Genomic DNA, 24,944 nt, shown 5'->3' on the forward strand with positions numbered 1-24,944 from the left:
TGAGTACTTTCACACTGTACAGCTGTTTAAAAATGAAAACAAATTAACTTTTACTACTTCCCAATTTTGAACGGAGCGACTTTGTAAGCCATAGAAGCAAGAAGTGTTGCCCTGCAGTATCTTATGCCCTTTCTGACAAAACTGAGGATGTTCAGCAAAGGAGGAAGATCAAAGTGTATGAGAAGTAAGTACAGAGGTATTCCCCAGATTCTGTCATTCCTAGCACTAGAAAGAAACATTTTAAAAAATTTTACAGATTCACTACTGAATTTCCATCTCTATTTTTAAACAGAACCTATTCTCAAGTGACATGGTAGATTCACACTCTTTTGGGCCCAAATGTACTATGAATATTTCGTGAAAGTTCATAAAATCATTCTTATTACAAATGCATCCTTTTGAATAGCTCAAGAGCAAGTGGGCAATATCTTCTCATTCCAATAAATTCAAGGCCTCTAAATGCAGGCTTAAATTTCAGAATGTGAAGATTTTTACCTTTATAATTCTGACTCCATCTTCTGTCTACTCTAGGGGTGTTAGAACACCTGGAATTTGATTTTTCCTCCTATTTGTGGCTCCATTTTAAGATCCATGACACAATGGTCATGGAAACCCGTTACATTCTACATTTGGTGACAATTGCTTGCTTGCTATAATATCAATGGGAAATAGACATCCTAATATTTTTCTGGGTGGATTTATTCATATTAATTATGGCTTATATATAATTCATTTGAAAAGACTCTCCCACAGATTTTAGAAATAAAATCTCCAACCAAGGGAGACAAGTGACAAGTAACATATGCCCACATAGGAGTCTCCACAGCATGTGAATACTTGCTAGGGACAGTGACATTTCAGAGTTTATAGTGCAGTGTTGTTCTCTTGTAATTATAACTTTTAGCAGTGTTAGCCAATTGGAAAGCACAACTACAAGCTACAGTAATTAGTCACCAGTGTTGTCCAATTCTGCGACACACATGTCCCCTAGGTATATTCACTGTATATTTAAGTTCTGTGTATTGAATACCATTTTCCCATTGGCTTCAATTTTTAAATTAGAATTAAACTCCAAAGGTACAGGGAATAGTGCCTTCTGGGCCAGAGATCCTGTGTAGGTAATGAAAGAAAGAGCTGAATGAAGGTACAGATGTGGTTGGCATTTCATGCACTTTTGGTGGTCCTGTGTAAACAGAGAACCTTAAAACCCAAATCCAGAGAGAGCTGCCTCTTCTGGCTGGTCAATGGATGACACTGTGTTGCGATGTGACATAAGGCATTGAGATAGTGTATTGAATTTCCAAGAGTCATACCAATGAGTAATAATAATAATACAAGAAAACCAACAGAAAAAGTTCAACTTTACCATGTGTCTTTGTGTTCTTCTTGGTGTCTATCTTTCCTACCCAGAGCGCCTAACGTATAAAGTCTTAGCAAATTAAAAAAAAAAAATACTTTTTAGTGTAAGTAGGGCCCAAATATTGAATATGACATATGTTTACTAAAAAATTGCTCATTGTTTATCTGAAACTGAAATTTCACTGGGCATCCGGCATTTTATCGGGTATTCTTACTAACATAGACTCTGAAGATATTTATTGGGTGATTTCATTTTCTTTGACTGAGATAATAGAAGAGTCTTTACTCCAGATTTCTAATTTTAATTTTTGCCATGAAATCTTTTATTCAGATGAATTTCTCAACGTGAGCCTAGCAGGAGTTGCTCTGGTAGAAAAAGGAGGGCAGAGTCTAGCCGGTTCAGGCTCCCAGCCTTCCTATTGTTTGAAATCCATTTCTGTAACCCTGAGTTCTTATTTTAGATGAGAGAGAGGATCAGTGAGAAAGGTGGCTGCGAATCCGTGTCTTTGATTTGGATTGTGCTGTCTCGGCACCTGCAGGTGACTGCAGTACAGGAATAAGAAGTTATGTTCCTAAAGTTAATGTACAAGCTTCACTGTGGCACGGAATATATTTTCCTAATTAGAAAATGCTTTAATATTAAAGTTAGATTATAAGGTGACTCAACAAGGTCGTTAAAAAACACAAAATACTTGCCACAGAAAAACATTAGGGAAAAAAGCCTCAACTATTTAAAAAAAATTTTTTTTTAATTATGGGTAAAATAGGCTTTCTTGGGATAATCTGAAAACCTAATGGTCATGATTTGGGTTAAAGAGACAATGCTGGGGCTGGCAAACAAATATTATCTTTTTCTCAGCTTCATTGATACTGATAAACCTAACATAGGGAGCAGACTAAGGGGGTGGTAAGAGGAAAAAATGCTTAGAAATATGAAGTAAATAAATTATTAAGGCCCTGTAAATCTTTCCCAAACTCTTAAGAACTGACAACATTCCAAAAACATCCTAAATGACTTCACCTTCATTTGTCTGTCCTGTCATTTCTCTCTATAAAGTTACAACTCTAAACAAAGAGAAAAATCTTCCACAAGTAATACCTGCCCATCTCCCTATCCATGTGCCACATGTTAGAAGGCATTGGTGACATACAGTGGTAAACAAAACAGAAATAGTTTCTGCCTTCAGGGAAGGGAGCAGTCTTAGTGGTGGTGGTGGGGAGGTAGACAGATATTAAAACATGATTACAAAAATAATTCATTATAATTGTGACAAATGATATTCAGAGAATTACAGTTACTGCAAACACCAACTATCCACACCAGAGTCATCATCATTAATTATGCACCATGTATCATGCATTATATCAAAAGTACCATGCACTCTTTACACCAAAGATTTACACTAATCTTAGAAAATAGCAAAGTTTTTAATACCAATTTTTAAAGATAGAGGAAACCGCCTTTTTTCTATTTATAATCTCATATGTCTTCGGAAGAGACCATTGGAAGACCCTCTGTTTCACTAGCATCTTGATGCACTTGTGTATGAAAGTTGGGAACAAGAACAGAAGAAAGCAAAATTTCTCTTCATAGTAACATATAAAACATTCACATTCCTATGGAATATTACTCAGCAATAAAAGAGAATAAAATCAAGGTATGTGCAGGTAAATGGATGGAGTTCGAGAAGATAATGCCAAGTGAAGTTAGCCAAACCCAAAAAACCAAATGCCGGATGTTTTCTTTGATATAAGGAAGCTAATTCATAGTGGGGTAGGGAGAGGGAGCATGGGAGGAATAGACAAACTGTAGATAGAGCAGAGGGGTGGGAGGGAAAGGGAGGGGGCATGGGGTAATTAATGATGGTTGAATGTGATGATCATTATTATCCAAAGTACACGTATGAGGACATGAATTGGTGTGAGTATATTATGTATACAACCAGAGATATGAAAAATTGAGCTCTATATATGTAATAAGAGTTGTAATGCATTCCACTGCTATATATATATATATATACATTTATAAAATATTCACATTCCTAAGAAGCAAGTTGGAGGCATATATGAGTGAAAAAGAAGATGGAGTTTACTGGAGAGATGAAGGCGGCTGTGAACCTCTCCAATCTCCCTATCCTTGTCAATCACTAACCTTCAGCAATGTTACTGGATACACCATACATGAGTGCTTTCTTTAGTGGCATGGGAACACAGTTTCATTTGCAATCTAATAATGGGGAGAAAGAAAGCACAACGTGCAGAGACATCAGGGCCAGAGGAATAATCGGATAGGAGACAGTAACCTTAAAAACTCCCCAAAGTTGTGGGAATGGTTCAAAGCAACTTTGTGTGAATCCTCAAGAGGCTGAGTTATTCAAATGAGGACATGAGACTCAGAGACATCCCAGAGCCAGTTAATGCATGGAAATTATATTTGAACCCAAATCTGAGTCAGTAGTCTATATTTTCCTACTTTGCTACATTTCCTGAGTTTTTTTTTTGTTTTGTTGTTGTTGTTTGTTTGTTTATTGTCAAGAAGTACAAAGGGTCCCAGCAACACCTCCTCTTGTCTTGCTCTGGAAGAAATGAGTTCCTGAATGACCAGGATACAGTTGACCATTCTCACCTTAGAGCCCTAGCAATTGCGTTCTGCTCTAATGCTTCAAGTTCAAAGCACTTTACAATCATTACCTAATATATGGAATTTTACTCCTTCTGAATGAAGAATGAAATACACTGTGCTAAATAAATCCAGAGGCTTTGTCAATGCTTTTAACTCCGGCAATCCTCCTCCAGCTGCTCCTCTATGGCATTATCTACCAAGTGCAGCTTTGCCAAGCATGGCCACTCAGCAGGGAGCAAGTGCAGAGCTTGCATTTGGTGGGCTGCGGACAGACTTCAAGTGCAACTTGTGCATCCTGTAGGCTCTGGAAAGAAAACCGGGACATAATGTCCTGGTCAGAGCAAATGCCTACATTTATTTTTGGAATTATTCCTTGGAACTGTGGAGAGACGAGGTGTGTTTTTTTTTTTTTTTTTCCAGGCAGAGCCAAGGACAGGAAACAAGAAGGTTAAGGAAACACCAACCTTGAAGCCTTAAAGCTCTCCTGAACTTCTGTAGTGTGTTCTGGAGGTTTAATCACTAGGTTTAGTAAATCCTCAGCAGGTATAAATAACCCGAGGTTCCTTTTAGACTGTCTGCTTTGGCTGGGGAACTGCCAAATCTACAAAGACTATTATTCCTGGGTTGCCATTTATGTCTCTCCACCTTGAATCTCCCATCTTCTGTCTTTGTGTCCCAATTTAGACTGTGTTTACTTTTCTATCTTTGTGAATGCCTAGTAGGCTCTTGAAAATACACTGGAGTGCCAAATATGGAATGTGCCAACTTACTTCCAAAAAAGTTTTAAAATTTTAGTGTGAAATTCTTTTTTTTTAAAATATATTTAAATCCTCTGCTCAATTTGAATGCATGGAAAGAATCCAACATTTTACCTAATGCACATACTTTGAGGGGTTATTCACTTGGTTAGTTCTTCTCCAAGCAGAGTTCTCAAGGGAGAGGGTAGCAACCTGACACCTAGGTGGTTAATCTGGAAGGTATTAAAACTTGGTTGCCCTCTTGCCATTTCTCACTCATAGAAAAAGAAAAGCTCCATCAGAGGTTTGCCCATGGAATTAGATTTCAAATATTTCAAATCACCTGGCTGCCAGGTACTACCTTCAAGTTCTTGAGCAAATAACTTATTTTTTTTACCTTCAATTTCTTTATTTAAAAGTGGACATCATAATTTAATACTTTCATGAGGATTGAATGATTTTGTAAAATATTTGTTCTTGTACCTGTTAGATTTTGTCATTGACCTCTGTCTTACTCCTTTTCCAACATTCCCTCTCTTTCTTTTTTATTCTGACTTTTGTTTTTAAAATTTCATATTTCAAATAATGCTTTGTAAATTTGGGGGCAAAAATATTTGCATTTTAGATAATTCCTAAAAAGAATTATTATGTTAATGGTCATATTCATGTTAAATCGATTAAAAATACCACGAAATCTTCTCCAGAAAAATTTGTAGAAATTCTCACTCTACCAATAGTTTACAAAAATACTTAGGGAAACCCCTATATAGGCTATATAGGATTTCTCAGGTTTGGAATAATTTCAGCTATTCACTTTCCTGTTATGAGGTATTTGGTTGTTTTCAATTTTTATAGCTGTAAAAAATTCTATAAAAAGATCCTCTGTACATAACCTTTTGTATCCATTTCATATTATTTCTTTAGATGATTTTAAAATATTTTTTGATCAAAGGGTGTAATTATTTTCAAGCCGTAGATCCATACTGATATGCCAAATTGCTTTTCAGAATTATTACATTAATTTACACTCCTACCAATGAAGAATGAGAATGCTTTCTAACTTCACTAACATTAAATATTACCACTATTAAAAAAGCAAAACGACCCAACAATATATCTAAAAATATTCATTAGATAGTTGTCATAGTGTGATTTCATTTTTAATTTCTTTGATTAAAATGAAGTTAATACTTTCATATAGTTTTTCCTTTCTCTTGGCTGTGAACTACCTAGTTATGTTATTTTCCCATTTTACAAGTGTCTTATTATTTTCCTGCACATTTGCACAATTTCTTTATGTATTAAGGTTAGTGATCTACCATCTGATATAAATGTGTATCAGACATATCCATTTTACAGATCATTTCCATTGTGTTTCATAAGTAATTTTCTGCATCAGGATATTAATCTTTTCTTTGACAGCATCCCATCTATGTGCTGTATGTTCTTCTCCACTCAGGGAGGCAGCACAGAACAGTGGCTTAGTATATAGCCTGTGGCACTGGACCATCCTGAACAGGGATGATAGTGTCCATCTTTTAGGTTAATGAATACAACAGTTTTGATGCCTCTTTATAGGTAGTTCTTACCATTGTCAGCTAGTATACATTGGCTAGCATTTAACCTGTAATGTTATTGATGACATTTTCTGATATGCAGAAATTTACAATGTTAATGTTGTCAAATGCAACTTCCTTTTCTGCTGTGAATCTAAATTTTTATATTATCAAGCCCTTTTCCTTTCACGATCATTTCAAATTTTCACATGTATGTTCTCAGTGGCTTTATTTGTAATAGTCAAAAACTGGAAACAACCCCAATGTCCCTCAACAGGTGAGTGTAGAAACAATAAAGTATTAGAATTGATCATAGCATTGATACATACAACGACTTGGAGGAATCCCAAAATAATTATACTGAGTCAAAGAAATCAAACAATAAAGTATGTACTATGCAATTTCATTTAGATACATTCTAGAAAATTTAAACGAATCTCTAGTGACTGAAAGCAGATCTGGGGTTGCCTGGGAGGAGTGGGGAGAAGAGTTATCAAAGAGCTGGAGGAGACCTTTGATGCTGATAGATATGTTCATGATCCTGACTCTAGAGAAGGTTGAAGGCATATACATTGTATCAAAACGTTAAATTTTGCACCTTAAATCGTATAGTTTATTCCCAACTATATCACAATAAGGCTGTTTAAAATTCCTCTATATTATTAATTCTTATAGCTTGCTTTATTATAAATATTTAACTCTAATCTAGAATTTGTTTAGTTGTATAAACACTCTTTTCCTTTTTAATATTATTTACTGTATAATAATAATAATAATCTTCCTTATGAATATGCACAGCTTTCTCTAGCACATCTTAATACACATGCAAGTATTTGTTTGTATTCTAGGTTTTGTCTAGACTAATACCTTCTTTACTTATAGTTCAATTTAATTATAATTATAGCTTTATGAAGTAATTGAATAGCTAGCAAGATAAGTTCCTCTTGATTTTAATATTCTTTTCTTGCCTGACCCTAGCCCTAATCAAAAAATTCCAGATTTTACCCTTATTACCACAAGAGAATATTTACATGCAAAGGATTATTTTAATACAATTTTGGATATCAAAGGTAATAACCATGGCAATTCATATTTTTTAAATCTTAAGTAAAAGTATAAACAAAATTAAACAGCTGCGATACTAGCTTCAGTTGAGCCAAATTAGAAAAGCCTGTTGCTGACAATCATCTGCTCCACCTTCTTTGGCCCAGATTTTAATCACTGATTCTTACAGAGAATTAGCCAGGGATTAGAATATTTCTGATGTCTCCGGAAGGCAAAAAAGAGAGCCGGACTCAAGGGCAATTCTGGGTAGCAGGGACCGTCAAGAATACAGATGGGACATGATACAAAACATACTGCAGAGATATCAGGGCCTCTCATAGGCAACTTAGACTTGTATAGTATTTGATTGTTATGTGGATATGGGAGGGAGCATACTGTGGGGCTCATAATAATTTCCTTTTATTGGGTTTGATAGGTCCAAAATGTCTGCCCTGTCTTCTGGTTACTTAATGTCCTCTCTTTTAGGTTACATGTTAGATTATTTTCTTAAATCAAAAAGAACAGGTTCACGTTTTCTTTTTCTGATCTCTTTTCCACATTGCGAATTGTAATGGCTAATTTTTTCCTATCTAAAATAAGAAACATTTTCATTCAATGTGTAAGAATCAGAATGATCACTTTTGAAGAGTGCAGAAAGACAACAATTAGGCAGTTAGCACTTATTAAATACCTACAGAGTACCTGAGTCCCCTTGAAAGTGAAAAGAGGATCTAATTTTAATAATATTCTGAAAAACTGCAAAAGCTCTTTGTAATGCCAGTTTTCTAAAAGTGAATGTCTATCATTGAGGAAACTTTTCAAGAGGGGAGGGTGCTGAGGGAAGAAGTGTGGGGTTGGTAAACCAGTAAATAAAAATCTGTGCTTTGCTAGCTAAGCCAGTGCCACTAAAGAAGTTCCTAAACTTGCTTTCCTTCATCTTTAAGAGGAAATGATGGTGCTATCTACCTTCTGGGATTGGTGAAGACTGAACTGTAATGTAATTGCAACACTTTGTGAACAGTAAGTCACCATACAGTTATTAACTTTTATGGTTAGTAAAAGCGCCTTACTTTTCTAGATAATAAGCTACATAAAATATTTGCAAAGGTAATGTCAGAGACCCCATGAATCTCTGCCATTATGAACACATTCCCTAATACCTGACAGAAACCAGGACCACTTAAACTCATGGAGAAGCAACAACTTGAGATGGGTGACAAGGCAGAGGACACATCTCTAGAGAGGCTTCCCAACCCCACACCCCTGCGGCATCCTTCTCTAGGAATAGCCGTGGTGACAGCTGGCACATCCCTTTACTCTGCCTTCCTTGTCCCCTTATTGGGGTAGTCAGCTTGGTGCACTTGCCCCGTGACATTAAAACCCTTTGAATTCTCATCTAAGGTCACAGATAAAGACAACGGGAGCCACAGGAGACAGAGGCAGATGGCAAGGCAACTGCTGGGCCCTCAGATGAAGCTCTTCTTTGCCCTCTCCTTTCTGCAGCCTCCTGTACACCTCTAGAGTCCCCACATTTCCACTGTCCTGAGTCACGGTGTCCTCAAACCTCCTCTGCTTCCATCTGTTGCCTAGTCATCACGCATGGCCTACAGCAGTACCCTCCTCCCCAGGAAATCCAGCAGCACCGAGGCGTTGTTCTCACACTGCCTGGCATCCATAATGTTTCAGTAGCTTTAATTCTGCATCTGCTGGTATTCGTTTCAGTTAGATTTCAAGCCTGGTTTTCCATAACATTCTTCCAGTGCAGAGGATGACAACCCACCCACCCCCAGCAAACCTGCATCACAGGGAAAAGAGATCAGAAGGCAGTTTGTACTTGACTCTGTTCTAGGGTCTAACTGTGTTATGCTAGAGCCACTCTCTTGACCTTGACTCGGTTACCCATCCACTCCCTATGACTAAGCTCTGGCCAGTCTCTGGCCTGATTCCCCCTATCCTAGCTGCCAACCTCTCATTTGCTCCCTTAGGTTATAAAAATGTCAGAGTATTTAATTCCTAGCAAGATGGCAATGAACAAATTGACATATTATTCAAGTACAAAGCATAGAAGGGGATTTCATTTGCTCTCATTAGTACCATTAGCAGCAGTAGCTCTCTGCCAGAAGGTCAGGGTTATGGAGCTATACAGGGAGAATATTTCACAGAGGCATATTCTTTGAGGTGAAAGCTTCAACTATGCCAGTCAAACTGATTGAGAGTATTTGGGTAGAAACAGGGTTCCCCCACCTTCCAGGGGTCATGCTCCTCAACAGCTCTTCTCACACAGTGCATGAGAAAAATCTTAAGCTGCCCCGTTACTATTTCTGAGAAGGAAATAAACACCAGAAAGGCTTGTAGAAGGAGACAAACACCAGAAAGTCTTCTAAATCTTATTAGATAATAATTGCTGACATTTCTAAGGGTTTATTATATGCTAGGCACTTCGGCAAGCACTTTACAAACGTCATCTCTTTACATATAATAAGCTTTGCGTAGATGAAGAATAGGCAAGATGGTCTGGTGGATAGTTAGCTCACCCTAGCTTTCTCTCTTAACTAACTATATGCTTTTAGGGGCTGTTACTTGACCTCTCTGGCTCTGATTTCTTCATGTGTAACATAAAAGTGCTAAAAATACCCAGCTCATAGGGTGGTTGTGAGGACTAATGGAGAGGCATCCTCTGCACTGGTATTTATTCAGTGGGTTCCATGTGTTAAGGACTGTTCAATTAATTTCAAGGATTACTCAAAAAGCACTTGGAACTGTGTCCGGCATTTAGGAAGTGTCCTGTTTTGTCACACCAGAAAACTCAAGGGATTCTTACCCTGTGTGTGTGTGTGTGTATGTCTGTCTGTCTGTCTGTCTGTCTGTCTTCCCGTGTGTGGCGGTTCCCACTGTCATCCAACATATGGTCAGCACCTCGCCCACTGGTACTGCCTTTCTTTCATTTCAGCTCTTCATTATCAAGGCCACACTCCATCTCCTCCACCTCTTCTGCTGCATTTTTACCAACACTCTTCTCCTATTGCAATGATCCTAAGACTGGGAGACATCAAAAGTAACTTCTTCTTTTTTTTCTTTTGTATGCAAAAAATAAATAAATAAATAAATGAGAGAGCTCATGTATAATGGCAAAATTTGACATGAACATACTTTATATACAGAGTTATGAAAAATTGTGCTGTGAATGGATAATTATGAATGTAATTCACTCCACTATTGTCATGTATGTAAGAAATGAATGAATGAATAAATTAATTTTTTTTAAGAAAGTAACTTCTTGGAAAACAATGGGGTTCTGATACCAGAAGTCCTGGCTTCTCCTATCTTCTAATCCACAAAGGGACCTGGATATACTGTCAACAGCATGGAAAAATCCCAAGAAAAATGGTGCCAAAGTGGGAACATAATAGTGTACCCCAATCAAAAACGAAGTTAGGTTTCACAACGGTGAAGGGGACTGTGTTTTGACCTTTCCAAATGATCTCTAACTTCACAAGAATTGCTACATGTTGGAAAGAGAAATAAATCACTAAGAGCCTTAAGATTTCAACGCAGGAGAAAATCCCATAAAGATAACGCCTCAGTTTCTTTATATCCCCACACCATACTGTGATGCGCCATACACTTTGTGAAAGTGGATGATGCCGGGTGGTTTGGGAAGGTTAGTCTTATTAGCAAAGCTTGGATGTTGCAAGATCTGCTCAGTTTCCTTGACCATCACAATCCTGCTTGAGTGCTGCAGGCAGTCACTGATGGCTTGGGGAGGCTTAAAAAACAACATCAGATGTTTTCTTGCTAACTTTTGTAAAGCCAGGCAACTGACAAACACCTTTCAAATACACTCCTTTTCAAAGTCTACTTTCACTCCCGTGTCACAGAGCCACTCTCATTTTTTTTGTCCTGGAGGGTTACATGTCCTGCACTGACTTCAGGACTCATTTCTGACATCTAGTGTGGTTTCCCCTGATTTATTTTCTGTGTTGCTGCCATTATTAACTCCTCAAGTGCATATGGCTTCCCACAGTATTCAGCTATTCAGTATTCAGGTAGTGTTCAAAAAGGAAGTTTGAATTCTTTACAGAAGCAGGGAAGTGGAGTCTCAGCACAGTTGATAGAGCTGACTCTGGTCTATCATCCTGGCTCTGCTCTTATGTGGTGTGCAGGTGTCTTCTCAAAAAACAAGGTATGCTTCATAGGTTGTGATGAAAATTAAATAGTCCACAAAAACAGCCTAATGCTAAGGGCATGGTCATTGTGGTGGTGCTAATGATGTCATGATGATGACCTGATCCCTGAACACCTTTTTGAGTTCTGGTGTTTGTTTAATTTGTGGCTATTTTAAAAATCACTGGGGAGCTTATTTTTCTTATTGGTTTATGAGACTTCATTAAACATTATGAATATTTACTTTTTCTACTCCACATATCCTGTAAATATTGTTTCCAGTTTGCCATTTGTCTTTTAATTTTGCTTGTAGAATTTTTCAGAATAAGTTTTCCTCTCACCATTCCTTTAACTTTGAGGGCATAACTTTTCTACTTCAGTTTCTGTATTTTCTCCTACTACTTCATGGATCCTAATTTTATCTTGGAATTTCCAATCCACTTGGCCTTTTACTTCATGTGTGGGATAAGCAGAGATAAGAGATTTTTCTGATTATAATATTTCTGCGAACAACCCCCAAATCAGCAGATTTCAGATACAAGATATTGTTATTTGCTTAAAATGAATAATTTAGAATTTAAATAGAGTGAAAATATCGGGAGGGCATACATAGTGATTGTTTCATAAAATACATGTCAGAGTGGGGGAATTATAATAATATCACTATAAAATATATCCAGCTAATATTATTATCAAAGTAAAAGCAGTGGATTACTCCTTTGTACTAAAAATATAACAAGTGATTCATTCCCAGAAATGAGTTTATTCTTTTCCTATCAGATACTAGCCCACACATTGTGCAATTCTTGATAAGTTTAATCATTTTTCATAGTCTCTATTGCTTATTGAACAAAGCCCAACATGTATTATAATATCTGCTAAGAACATAACAAGCACATCTATTGTTAGTGATTTATAAGTGCTATTAATGGAATTAATTAAATATGAGAGTAAATTTCCGAGAATCATATAACCATTTAGAAATGTTCATGTTCTTTTTTAAACATTGACCTTTTACTAGATATACAGCCAAGCTTTCTATTTTATTCTCCAAAGTAATCATTAATCCAACATCATCATCATCATGATAATTGTACCATTAGTTTTTCACTGAAAGTTGAAGAATCCGAAAGAAAAAAATTCCTTTTATCTAATTCCTTGTATACAAAAAAATGGTGATCAATAATAAAATTTAATAAAATAATAGGTGCAAAAATAACAACTCTTAAAAATGGCACATAAAGCTGATAATAGATCATCATTCCTTGGTTTCATCTTATTCTAATTTAGAAATATTGTCTTGGATTACAAAAGTTATTAATTTTCTTTGTCAATACAATTCTCCTTTATTATGACTCTGTTGAATGTCTATTGCCTTAATAGAGGTAAATGTTTTGCAGATAATTAGCAATTAGTCTGAGCATCTAGGGAACTCTAGAAATGAAAGCTAAAATGTTAAGAAACATCAACAATTAACAGTAAAGCATAATTTAAACAAGAGTTGACAAAAGTATTCAGTTAAAATGTCCTGGCAAAATTCATAGCTTTTTCTGTATTCAAAAAAAAAAAAAAAAAAAAAGGAAAAAGGGTGGGGGAGAATGAAAGCAGATAGAAGTGACATGTTTCATAATGCTATAATGATTTTGATATTTGTTATCATGAGAGGTTATGGCAAAAATTATTTTTAAATGTAACAAAAAATGTTTCTGTTGTAACTCCTTGCTCAAACTTGGAAGATGACTTGAATATACAAAAACAAGAGACTAAGGAACTAGTAATGAAAATCAGCTCAGAAGTGGATACAATCAAATCTAAGTTCCCCTTTTTGAAGAAAATGTAGTACATATTCGACTTGGGGTAATTTATTGACTTTAATCAGTGCCAGCTAGTGGCAAATTAACTGACTTAACTCACTAGGAAAGCATTTTTCAAAGATTTTCATATGTGGAAAAACTGCAGGTGGACAGTAAATACACTGTAATAACAGTAGTCTCTGCTACTGTGTAGTTAGGTTTTGTCTCTAAAAGCTGCCAAGACAATTTGGTCCAGAAAGAAGTTGCAAAAGTTAGCTCTCTGCTAAAATGTGAAATGCATTGTAAGGTCCCCTAAGCAAGTCAAACACAAAACATCAGTAAAAACTATAAACAAGGAAGCAAAATAAGTTATCAATAAGGAACTGTTCCTCTTCTTCACTAGCTTGCCCTGTGTATCTGGAAGCCTCCCCTTGATGCAGGCTACCAGGGTGATATATAAACAGCTTGGGAGGAGGCTACTGCTCTCTGGGATTTGATGCCTCACCAAGTCACACTGAATTGTTTACATTCAGGTCTTTGCCTCCAAGCAAAAGAGTTCATTTTACACTCACCCGTATTATATTTACTTCTATTTTTAAGTCCACCAGGACTCTTATAGCTGCAACACCTAAAAGAATTGAACGTTGCTGGAAATAAAATACGTTGCCAAAATTATAGATAAAACTGAACTATTCTCGTTGGATGAGGCTGGTGGTAATATGATACAAGAAGGAAAAAAAAATCCCACATACAACAAATAAGCTAAATAACATGCTGGAGAACTTTGTCCTACTGCTTAATTTAGTATGAGACAAGCAGCTTTGGACTAATGCCACTAATAAGGTGTCCCCTAAGAAAAGCGGACTGTTTTCAAAGAACAAAAACAAGGAAACACTTTTCTTGGTTTCTCACTGATCTGAAGACACTAATTATTGCATTCTTATTATTTCCTTGGCAGTTTTCTTTCTTTGACTCTCATACACACACACACACACACACACACACACACACACACACAGGCACACACATTCTACCAGAAAGCTCTAAAATTTTGCAATGTGTTAGACTTTCAAAGTTTTAGACTTTCAAATGAAAAACATCAAATCGGAGGTGGAGAAGTTGGGGAGGGAACAGAAGAAATTTGTCCTGTGCCTCTGTGGGGGCTGGGGGGCGGGGGCGACAGTGAAATTCCAACCAGCCAGTTATGCTACTGCTACAAAAGGAAGAGAGTTCAGTTTCATAGATTCAATTGTACCTTACCTGGTTTTGTAGTTAAATGCACCAACATGCCCCTAATTCTTCTGCCGAAGTACTACATATGCTGAGAGCTATAGTATTTGACCTTACACATTTCCACAGAAGAAACTCCAAAGTAACCTTTAACTTCAATAAAAAGCTGTGTTCATTCTCCCCCTGTGCTCAACACACAGCAATCTAATACACCTCATCATGTGGTCCGTTACCATGGCAGCAATGAATCCAGCTGCTGAAATACAAAAGACTGACAAAAAGTTGCTTTTTCCCCCTCCACCCACCCTGACAAAGTCATATTTTTTTTTTCTGTATGACAGTCTAATTTGAATGTTTCTCTTGCTGACTCAACTCCATGAACAAGGAAAAAAAAAACAAAACAAGAAAAATGAATAACAGAGGTATAAGAATAAAAGGTTTTCAAAAGTATTTAAACTAACTAATGAAATAACAACATGCATTTTTAAATCACCACTAATCTCTTGAAATACTGATCATTATCTCCTACTTCTGCCAACTAAATATTTTCAAATGCTGGTCATTAATTCAGTAGCAAATAATCCCACAGCTCCTTTAGGAACATTAAAAAATATTCAGTAAACACAAAAGCTCAAAACACTACATCAGTAGACAAAGTTGTTGTTTTTTTTTTTTCCTTAGAGCAAACTTTACTCACGGCTTAGAAGAAGGAGGAAAAATCTTCATTTTCTTTTTATTAAAGTCTTGTGTTTAACCATTACTTAAATTAATTTCAATTCTACTTCAATTTTAGAGGATAAATTTGGAACTATGGTGATACACCTTGCTAGAATTAGCCAAACTATATTTGGGAAGTTATATTAAGATCAGGGTCTTAAAGTTGGGTCAATATCAACTGTGGTCACTTCTGGGAACCCCCAAACCAATGGCTGTGGAGTAGGAGAAAAGGAGTCCTGGTCCTTTAAGGAGGGACTGACAGAGCCCCGGAAGCCTGGAGCTTTCCTTCAGCTCAACACTGCCCTTCCTCCCCACCAGCACACCTGCACCAGCTGGGGCTCCAGGCAACTTGGTCCCTCAGGCCTGGCCTTGTTACTCAGCTTTGTTTACCTCCCAAATTTAGGTATTATTTTGCAATGATTTGTTGATGGATCTATCTTCTCTTTTTGGTCAGGGGCTCTCTGAGGAAGAGGAACCTTGTCTTATTCATGTTTCTGCACCAAGAAATTAGGGAGAGATGGCATCAGGATGCAGGGCCACTTCTCCAATAAAGAAAAGCCGTTCACCCCCTGCCGTGCACTGGAGGAAAGCTGCCTCTTGCGGTGCTGTTCACAGCATTCCTTGCTGCCTTTAAAGTCTTAGAGCCTTGCTGCAGCCTTTTCCTTCACCCATAGTCTTACCAGGAGGCTGGAGAGGGGAGCTCCAGGGGCAGCCATGGACTCAAGCATTCGCAGGTTTGAAACCCGGCTCCCATACACACCACTTTTGTGATTATGGGTAGATTATTTACCCTTTCTAAACCTCTACTTACTCCCCTGTAAAATCTTTAAAGTTATGAAAAAGGAGGCATCATGCACTGAGCTTGAAATGTAGTAACTTTTCAATAAATTCCTGACAGTATTTTTTAGTAAATATATTTGTGACTTTTGAACAAGAGGGACAATGAAGAAGCCAACCGGTACTTGACTTCCCCTTGTTGATATAACTCATTTTTAACCAGATACATATTATTAGTCTCAAGTTTCATAATATGGGCTTGGATAATAACACAGTATAAATACAGTGGCCATTTTAGGCAAGTAGCTAAGGCAGCTTGCCACCACCCACAAACAATCATCAGTTACACATATTTCCAGTGCAAAATGGACCATTAGAAGAATATCGAATTTCGAAGTAAAGTGAGTGTGGTGGCTCATGCCTGTAATCCCAGTAATGCAGGAGGCTTAAGCAGGAGGATTGCAAGTTTGAGTTCAGCCTCAACAACTTAGCAAGGACCTAAGTAACTTAGCGAGACCTTGTCTCAAAATAAAATATAAAAAGACTGGGGATATGACTCAGGGATGTGATGGAGCATTCTTGAATTCAGTCCCTGATACTAATATATATATATATATATATATATATATATATAAAATACAAAAACAAAACTTTGGGAATATATTTTTTCAATCTATAAATATGAAAAAAAATTAAGTAGTTCACTGCAGGAAACATATTGGATTCTCAAAAATGATCATATGATTTATTAGTATTGTTTCAAATTAAAATGAAGTATTAAGGGATATTCACCATAAAGGATTTCAGAATAGAAATTATGTATATATAGATTGAATCATTTATTTACTTATTTATTTTTTAGTCAGTTGTAAATGGACAAAATACCTTTATTTTGTTTATTTAGTTTTATGTAGTGCTGAGGATCCAACCCAGTGCTTCACAGGTGCGAGGCAAGCGCTTTACCATGGAGCCACAGTCCCAGTCCCTAGATTGCATTTTTAATAATGTACTGATATTTGATTAACAGGAGCGTTTTTAAGGGTCACCTTGATCTATAACAACTACTGTGAATTACTCAGCAAGATAAACTTTCAGCTGCTTTTCTCCACAGTCATCTAAGTCAGGAAATTACCTGACACCAAAGCCAATTGCATGGGAAAATGAGCATCAAAATCCCTTTGAAGACTACAGTGCAAAACAGCAGCCTGGGGTTAAAATATCCCGTGACAGGAAAAAAAAAAAAAAAAACAACTTTCTTGCAGGAAGTTACCAGAAAGAATGTTGTGCATTGCAAGGTTTCTCTATCATGAAAAACAGAAAGAAAGAAAAGCCCTACAACAAATCTGTTGAGATTATGAAAATAGCTTGGGCAACTGCTACAAACCTGAAAAAAACCTCAAGTGTTATGACTCCCGAGGACACAGTCCTGTAAAACGTATGAGAAAGAACAGGCAAAAAAAGACAAGGAACAGCCATGCTGGAAAACCAACATCCACTAATCCTCTTTAGAGCAGTTGATGAAGGCAAGACCAATAGACCCACATGTGAATAATTCATAATGATTCTCATGTGTGGCTCCCTGAACAGAGACTCTTCTTTGGAACCGTCTGTGTACCTTTTTGCTCCTATGGTCGGGTGCCCATTACATGGATCTAATTATTTTTTATTTTATAAACGTAGAGCTTGTCCTTTATCTAGTTAATGCATATGCCTACTAGAACATTTAATATGATCAGCCAACATGAGGAGCATCATTTGTCAGATGTTAAATCAACTTGTTTGATTTTCTCTTTTTAAATATTATGGAATATGACATCAGTGTATTAGGGTTGTTGAAAATTTGAAATTCCTTTTTGTGAATGTTAAGATTAATTTCTCTCTCTGTGTGAGCTGAATTTGTAATATAATCTGTGCTGGTGTGACCCACTTAATTACATGTGAAGAATCCAATCACCTGTGGAGAGAAAGTTTTTGCAACATAGGTGATAATTTGGAATATACCCCAGGAAGTTGATTTGCCAAGCCCTGGTCTCACAGAGGCAGGAGGGAGCTTAAGAGGTTATTTGCTTCACTGCTTTCTCTTCTGATGTGAGAGCATATAATTTATCACAAACTCAAGGTACTAATATGGGCTCAGAGGTCACTGGTTTGAATTACGCAGCAGGGCTACAAAAAATACTGGCTGCCAATATTAGTGAAACTAAAACAAGAGAAAACGATTTGAGCCTCTGCAAATGCCATTTTTCAGGTCACATTTTAAGACTATTCTTTATTTCTGAATACCACAAAGAGCTTTGTTATTTGTGTGCTGGTTTATATTGAATAAAGAACCATGTTAACAGCAATGAAAACAGATTGTAATCTACTGAAAAATTTTTGCAAGCACATAGTTTCTTGAGCCACTTTGAGCAACTGACCTAAAGAAATATTAATCAGATTAGTATCTCTTCTATTCATGACAATTTCTTATGAAAGAACAAGGCTGTTGCTAGCCATCTCAACTTATATCAATAGCCAGATATTCTATTTTATCCTTAGGATGTTTTCAAAATATACATGCCTCTCCTCTGAATCGTCTCAATGGAGCTATAAATAATAAGGCTCTTTTATGCTCTCCTAGTGTGGAAATATCATATAAAATATCTATTTTTAAATAACATTTGTGAAATTGAGGGTTATATATTTTATAGACAACCTAACATGAACCCATGATTTTCACCTTACTCATTTATGGAAATTGATTCCTAAACTTGTTTTTGCACTTTTCATTTCTTTAAATTTCACAGCTGTATAGTTATTTCTGGATTTATCCTTAGTAAAAAAAATTCTTGGTTTTTAAACTTAATTATATAAGTACATTATACTTCTTTGTCCATCTTCTCACTACTAGATAGTATTATGTGTCCAAAATATAGAAAATATTGTTGAAATAACATTAAAGGCTCTCATAATTCAATCATCAAAGGTAATCAATATTAACATTTTTATGTATTGATTTAATTAAACACAAATAATTTTAAGATTGTCTTCTTTACTTAATGAAAGACATGTAAAATAAGCACCCTCTAGTATTTTACACTCTTTGAGAAACTTTAATAATGGCCTCGAGCTCTGTTATTTGGATGTGTTAGAATTTATTTGGCTATATCTTATTGTTAAATGAATACTTAGCCTTTTCCAGATTTCTTTGAATGATGTACTTTTGTATATAGATTTTTGGTTGTATCTAAGGTCATTTAGTTAAATGGGGATAGGGAAGATTATTAAATTTACAGTAGGTAAATCCAAGCACAGAATTTTAGAATTGGCAGGATTAGCAGGATCATACCATCATTTAGTCTAATACCCATTTTACTGATTTTATTGATGAGAAAAGTGAGGCTCCAGGAAGTAAAAAAGTTTCTTCCAAGTCCCATCACGAATTGTTCTAGCACTAGCACAGAAACAGCATTCCTTGAGAGTCAGCTTTGCATTTCGTACTTCTGCCATGTTGACTCTAAATGACAATTCACTCCTGAAGGGCTCCCTCCCAGTTCCACCTTGGTGTTGTGGTGTCATCTGTGAAACTCTCCCAATGTGCTCAGGAGAGACAGTCCACATGGCAGCATCTCTTGCACTACCTTCTACTGATAGCAAAACAGAATAAATATTGAGAAACAAAGACTCAGACAAAAATTTGTTCTATGAAGAACAAAACAGAAAGTTCCTGGAAGTGTTGAGGGATCAGGGGCCTCTTAAACTTGGTGAACTCAAACTGATGTAAAATCATCAGAGCTGTTATGGCCTCTAAGTTCTTTTCATGGCCTTCCAGTCAGTGGGAGAGCAGCAGATCTGTGATTTGAGTGGCAGGCTGTCAGCCAACTTCAACAAGAACAAGCCTGATCACCTGCAACAATGTCCCAGCCTGTAAATACAGGTGTGTTTGCAGGACTTATGATGTCCCCCTTTGACAGGATATTCTTTCTCAGCTAGAGAGAAAAGAGAGTCTACCTAAAAGTCAAGGAGATAGGCAGATTCCTGAGACTTCATTCTTAAAATGATTCATTTTCTTATTCTGAATACACAGTACTAGAGATTATTATTTCCTGGTTTATTCAGTGTGTTTTATTCTGAAATGAGATGACTTATTCTAATTCAATAGATTTTAATTAAGCGTCTTCTAAGAAGCACTCACAATGCTAGATGGAGTCAGAGAAATATAATGGCATGCAATCTAGATGGGGAGGTAAGAATGTGGATATAGAAAGTACAATTACAGATACAACAATATATGAGAAGGAATATGATCAACCTACTTGAGAGTGGATAGATAATTGAATTACGTCAGTTGAAGTAGAACATTTAGGGTAGAAGAATCACCCATTTGGTGCCCCCCAGTTTTGGAAAGCATTTATTGTTGGGATCTTGGGCATGTTTCCCCTGACTCTTTCACTTTCTGCTCAGACTTTGAATACAACATCACAGCACCCATTCTAAGCTTTGAGCTGATGAACCCTAACAGCAGATTGGGTGACCGAAATTAGATGTAGGCGTAATAAAAACTACTGAGTTTCTCCTTGCCTCAGTTATAGTACCCTGGGAAAGGACAAGTCATTTAGTATTTGGTGGCAAGGGGAAGATGAACTGTAACTTCCTATCAAGTTGGGGAGAGAGAGAGAGAGAGAGAGAGAGAGAGAGAGAGAGAGAGAGAGAAAACAGGGGTGGGTGGGGTCTGGAGAGAACATATATATCTACATCAGAGACAATGATATAGATGAGACAGGAAGTAATGAAGGTTATGCACCTGTAGGCACTCAGTAAAAGTTAATTATTGGTGGCAACTATGATAAAATTACAGGGCTGTAGGAAATGAAGCAAGTTAGAAAAAAAATTAAGGTAATTTTACAGATGAATAAATTATGGAAAAAGATTAAAAATAGTTTGAAAAAGGTATAAACTGATTGGGGGAAAGGAAAAAAAATAGAAGCGTCGCGAAGTGCTCAAGAAAGTATGTAGCAAAATTATCATAAAGGAGGAATAGAAAGAAAATCTTGAAAAAATATACCCTATTGGGAAAATGGTTTCAATAAACTGTGATAAGAAATAGACTCATAGTTGGAATTTCATTCTGTATACTTAAATGAATTCTATTATGGAAATGAATGAAAAACATCCAACCAGTAGTTAAATTTTTTATATAACTTGAGTCATAAAATAAAGATATGGGGCACTTTGAACCCTCTGAGTTCGAAGTATATTGCTAATGGCAAATACTCCGTTGGCAGGGCTGTCCACCTGATATTTCAGAGGTTCCAGGGAGGGGCTCACTGGAGTCAGTCTGGGAGACACTGTCCTTGCTCCACACGTTGTCATTTTCTCCATTCCTTTCAGCCACTGCATTCTGTTTAGAGCCTCATAGAGACAGGTGAAATGGAGAAACTGGAGAAGGTGTAACGGTGAACAATGAACAGGAAGGGAAGTGGAACAGAAGCCTCTGAGAGAGATGATTCAGCTTTTGAAAGGATGCCTGCATGTAAACAATGGTGAACAGGTGTTCTTCATTTTTTACATGGTGAACAGGTGTTCTTCATTTTTTACTGAAGCCACCACAGCATGCTTTGGCCAGGTTAGCCATTGGAAAGAACCTCTTGATGTAATACCAAAATTCTGGTTCATAAGAATATGAGGCAGGAAGAATCAATATTCAGCCTGCAGATGAAAACGAGTTTTGGAGGGAATTAGCCACACATCGTTCTTTTAAGAATGCTCTGCCTCCCAGTGAAGATACAATTATGTGTTTGTAAGTTCTCAGCCACACATACCGAGCACAGAGAAATGCTACATCATGCATTAGACGCTGAGGTTTGGCTTGCCTACCCCTACTGCCAACAGAGCAATAACATCTAGAACACCGAATACAAAGATTATGTGTTTTATCTGTTTTAGACTTTATGATATCTTTCATAAACATTACAGACCAATTTAAAAAAGACCAATTAAAAAAACATTTTCTAATCATTTATAATTCCACTCATGACAGTTCACTTAAAAAAAAAATTCCCTAGTCATATCTATTTCTAGGTAAACATGTAGCTTGATTATAAAACAAATTGTTATTTTTGAAACTGATTTTCCCCCTTACATTCTAAGGAAGGGTACAGATGCCAAGACTTTACTTTTGAGAAAGGATCAGTCTTTTTTTTGTAATCAGCTTTAATGGGTGGTACTGATTACATATCGACTAGTCTAGAAGAGAGAGATAAAAGAAAAGAAATGAAGCCATTTTATATAAAAGACAATGACAGTGTGTTCATTATGAGTTGTATGGCTGGAAAATTACAAGTTATTATAGATAGGACTACAGATGAGACCCAGGGAACATGGGTGTTGAGGTTCTGAACCTGGGAGTCAGGTCCAGGTCAAACGGAACTGTTATCTGTGGGGGAAGCAAGCTGTAAAACCCAGGGACCCAGGAAGAAGCAGCCAATTTGGGAGGGACCCTTCCTGACTTATGGTGTAAGGAATAATTGTGCTGATGACTAATTTTAAATATTCTGATTTATAAATCCTTTTCATTATTGTCAAAATTTGAGGAAAGTTTTGAGAGGCAGTGGGTGGTTAAGTCCCTTCTGGGAAAGGGGTATGAGGAGGGTATGTCCTCTTCAAGGGGACCTGGTAGGATCTCAGATTTCTCTGAGAAAGTGACATTGAGATGACACATGAAAAGGATGGGGAGAAAGCATTTCAGGCAAAGAGAAGAGCATACACGAGGTCCCCCAGGAGGAAATAGCTTGAAGTGACTGAGGAACACAGGAGACGTGTGTGGCTGGAGCACTAGGCCTGAGAGAGAGGGAATATGATGTGAATCTGGAAAATTCCACAGGGAGCAGCATTTTGTAGGTCTGCTAGGGATTTTGACATTTATTCCAAGTGCAATGGAAAACATCTGAAGGATTTAAAGCATGATAGTGACATAATATAACTTTGATTTTTAAAACAATACCCTGGCTATGGTGTGGAGAATGGGCAGGCCAGCAGCAAGAGTGGATTAAGTTGAGTTTGGAGGCTGACAGAAGATGGTGAACTAGATGTTGACAAGTTAACAATGGAGACGGTGAGACGGGATCACATTGGAAATCCACCATGGAGGTAGGATTGATGGGAATCAGTCATTGACTACGTGGCGAGAATGGGTGAGAGCCAGGTACGCAAAAAAACTCCCAGCATTCCAAAATGAATGGAGATGGCATTTACTGCAGGCAGAGGCTGGGCGCAGGAGCCTGCTGAGGGAATGCGGAGAGGGGCAGAGGGGGTGAGGAAAGTGTTCAACTTGAGACATCGCTTAGATTGTGCTTTTGTGAGCCCGAAGCTAAGCAAATAGGGTTTATATGGAGACATACATATGAAAGTTGTAGACTTTTCAAAGTCATGGGGAAAAAAAAAGCATGCATAGAGACAAGGCCCAATGCTCCTCCCCAGAACAGAGGACTCAGAGAAGTAGGAGGAAAGCCTTGTGAGTGTATTTCTATAGAAGCCAAGACAAGGGAGTTTTTCAGAGGGGGAGGTGGTCTATGAGTTCAGAGGTACTGAGAAGTTGAGTTAGATGAGAATAGAAAAAGAAGTCATTGGCTTTGGCATATGAAGACAACAATGACCATAATAAGAACACTTTTTGTGAGGAAGTAGAATCAACCTGTGTCGACTTATTTTTGAGAAAATAAGTTTTGGATTTATAACGGAGGGCAGGTAGGGTAGAGATGAAATGTGAAGCCAAGGTAAGTTTTCTAAATATAGGCATTCTTGAAATATCTACTGAATGTATGGTCAACTCCAGGCAGGGAAACTGATAATGTAGGAGAAGAAATGGCTGACTGGTGTGCTCAGTCCTGGAGAGGGTCAAGAGGATGGGACAACTACGTGTGGAGACAAACAGCCTCTCCTGTGACACCAGGGAGAAGTGACGGAAGGTTGTAAAAGGATGCCTATTTGTATATTTAGAAATGGAAGGAAGTAAGAAGCAAAGGAACAAGGAAAGGAAGAAGTAAAGGAAGAGAAGGAATAAATTCTAGGAGGAGGCTCATTGGTAGCAGAAAAGAACTAGAATGAAAATACCCTAAAAGGAATACAAAAAAAAAAAAAAAAGGCAAATGTGGACTATCAGAGCAAAAGCACTGGCAGACAAGTATGTAGTGTTTGGAGACTGGGATAGCTTATTTGGTGATTGTGGTCCAGTTTCAGATAACTAGCTCTAGTGGCCAAAGAAGTAGATGGCAGAGGTCAAATGAAGGTCCTCCCGCACCCCTGCCATACGAGGAAGATACTGATTGGGACTGCTAGGTATGATGTAGTGATCAAGAACAGAAACAGGAGTTTTAGGTCACATAAATACATAAATAGGAATATTTATGTATTTATGTGACCTAAACAGTCAGAATTCTGTGGGAGTGAGGTTTCATCTCTTTTCTTTGTGACTCACAGGTAGATTATTTACACTTGCAGAGGTTGATGGCTTTCTTCCTCATTGCACGGATGGAGCCTCCTTAAATATTAATCCAAAACTAGAGGAAAACAAGTGAGAATGGAGAAAGAGATAGAATCCCGAGCCAAGCCTTCAAATCTCTGGATCTACTCTTACTTGAAACCTGATTGTCTTTTTTTTTTTTTAAGTAGCTTTAATATTTTGTTTGTTTTGTTTTTGTCTGTTACAAACACAAAGCACAAACTAGTGTAGATGGCCCTGAATTTTCAAAAAGAAGTATTTGGAGATATAACAGATTTTTTTTTTCTTTTCTTTAGTTACCTACCCAATATCCAATCTCTAACTTTTCTTTGCTGGCCTAATACTCAGTTTTTGCTGTCTAGGATTCAGGGAAGAGTCTAAGTCAATTACCACAATTGTCCCCTCACCAGTAGGATGTCAGTGAACTGTGGACAATCTTCTGGAAGAAAGGTAGTAGTTGGAGTT

General features: G+C 37.1%; 1 protein-coding gene across 20 annotated transcripts in view; it reads right to left on the bottom strand.

Annotated features, from left to right (window-relative positions):
* Nucleotides 1-24,944, bottom strand: part of Dtna (dystrobrevin alpha) — a 348,780-nt gene that overhangs the window by 147,760 nt on the left and 176,076 nt on the right. For 8 of the 20 annotated variants that reach the window (XM_005325580.4, XM_078030199.1, XM_078030196.1 and 5 more), the window contains exon 1: nucleotides 15,204-15,226. The exons of 7 other annotated variants lie outside the window; for them this stretch is intronic. The gene's annotated coding sequence lies outside the window, so the exon portion shown is untranslated. Of the gene's footprint in view, nucleotides 1-14,536; nucleotides 14,710-15,203; nucleotides 15,228-24,944 lie in introns of those variants that run through there. 5 more of the 20 variants (XM_078030201.1, XM_078030202.1, XM_078030203.1 and 2 more) reach the window with 3 other exon arrangements.

Source organism: Ictidomys tridecemlineatus, chromosome 13 (genome assembly GCF_052094955.1).
Source record: "Ictidomys tridecemlineatus isolate mIctTri1 chromosome 13, mIctTri1.hap1, whole genome shotgun sequence".
In the NCBI taxonomy this organism is placed as follows: domain Eukaryota; kingdom Metazoa; phylum Chordata; class Mammalia; order Rodentia; family Sciuridae; genus Ictidomys; species Ictidomys tridecemlineatus.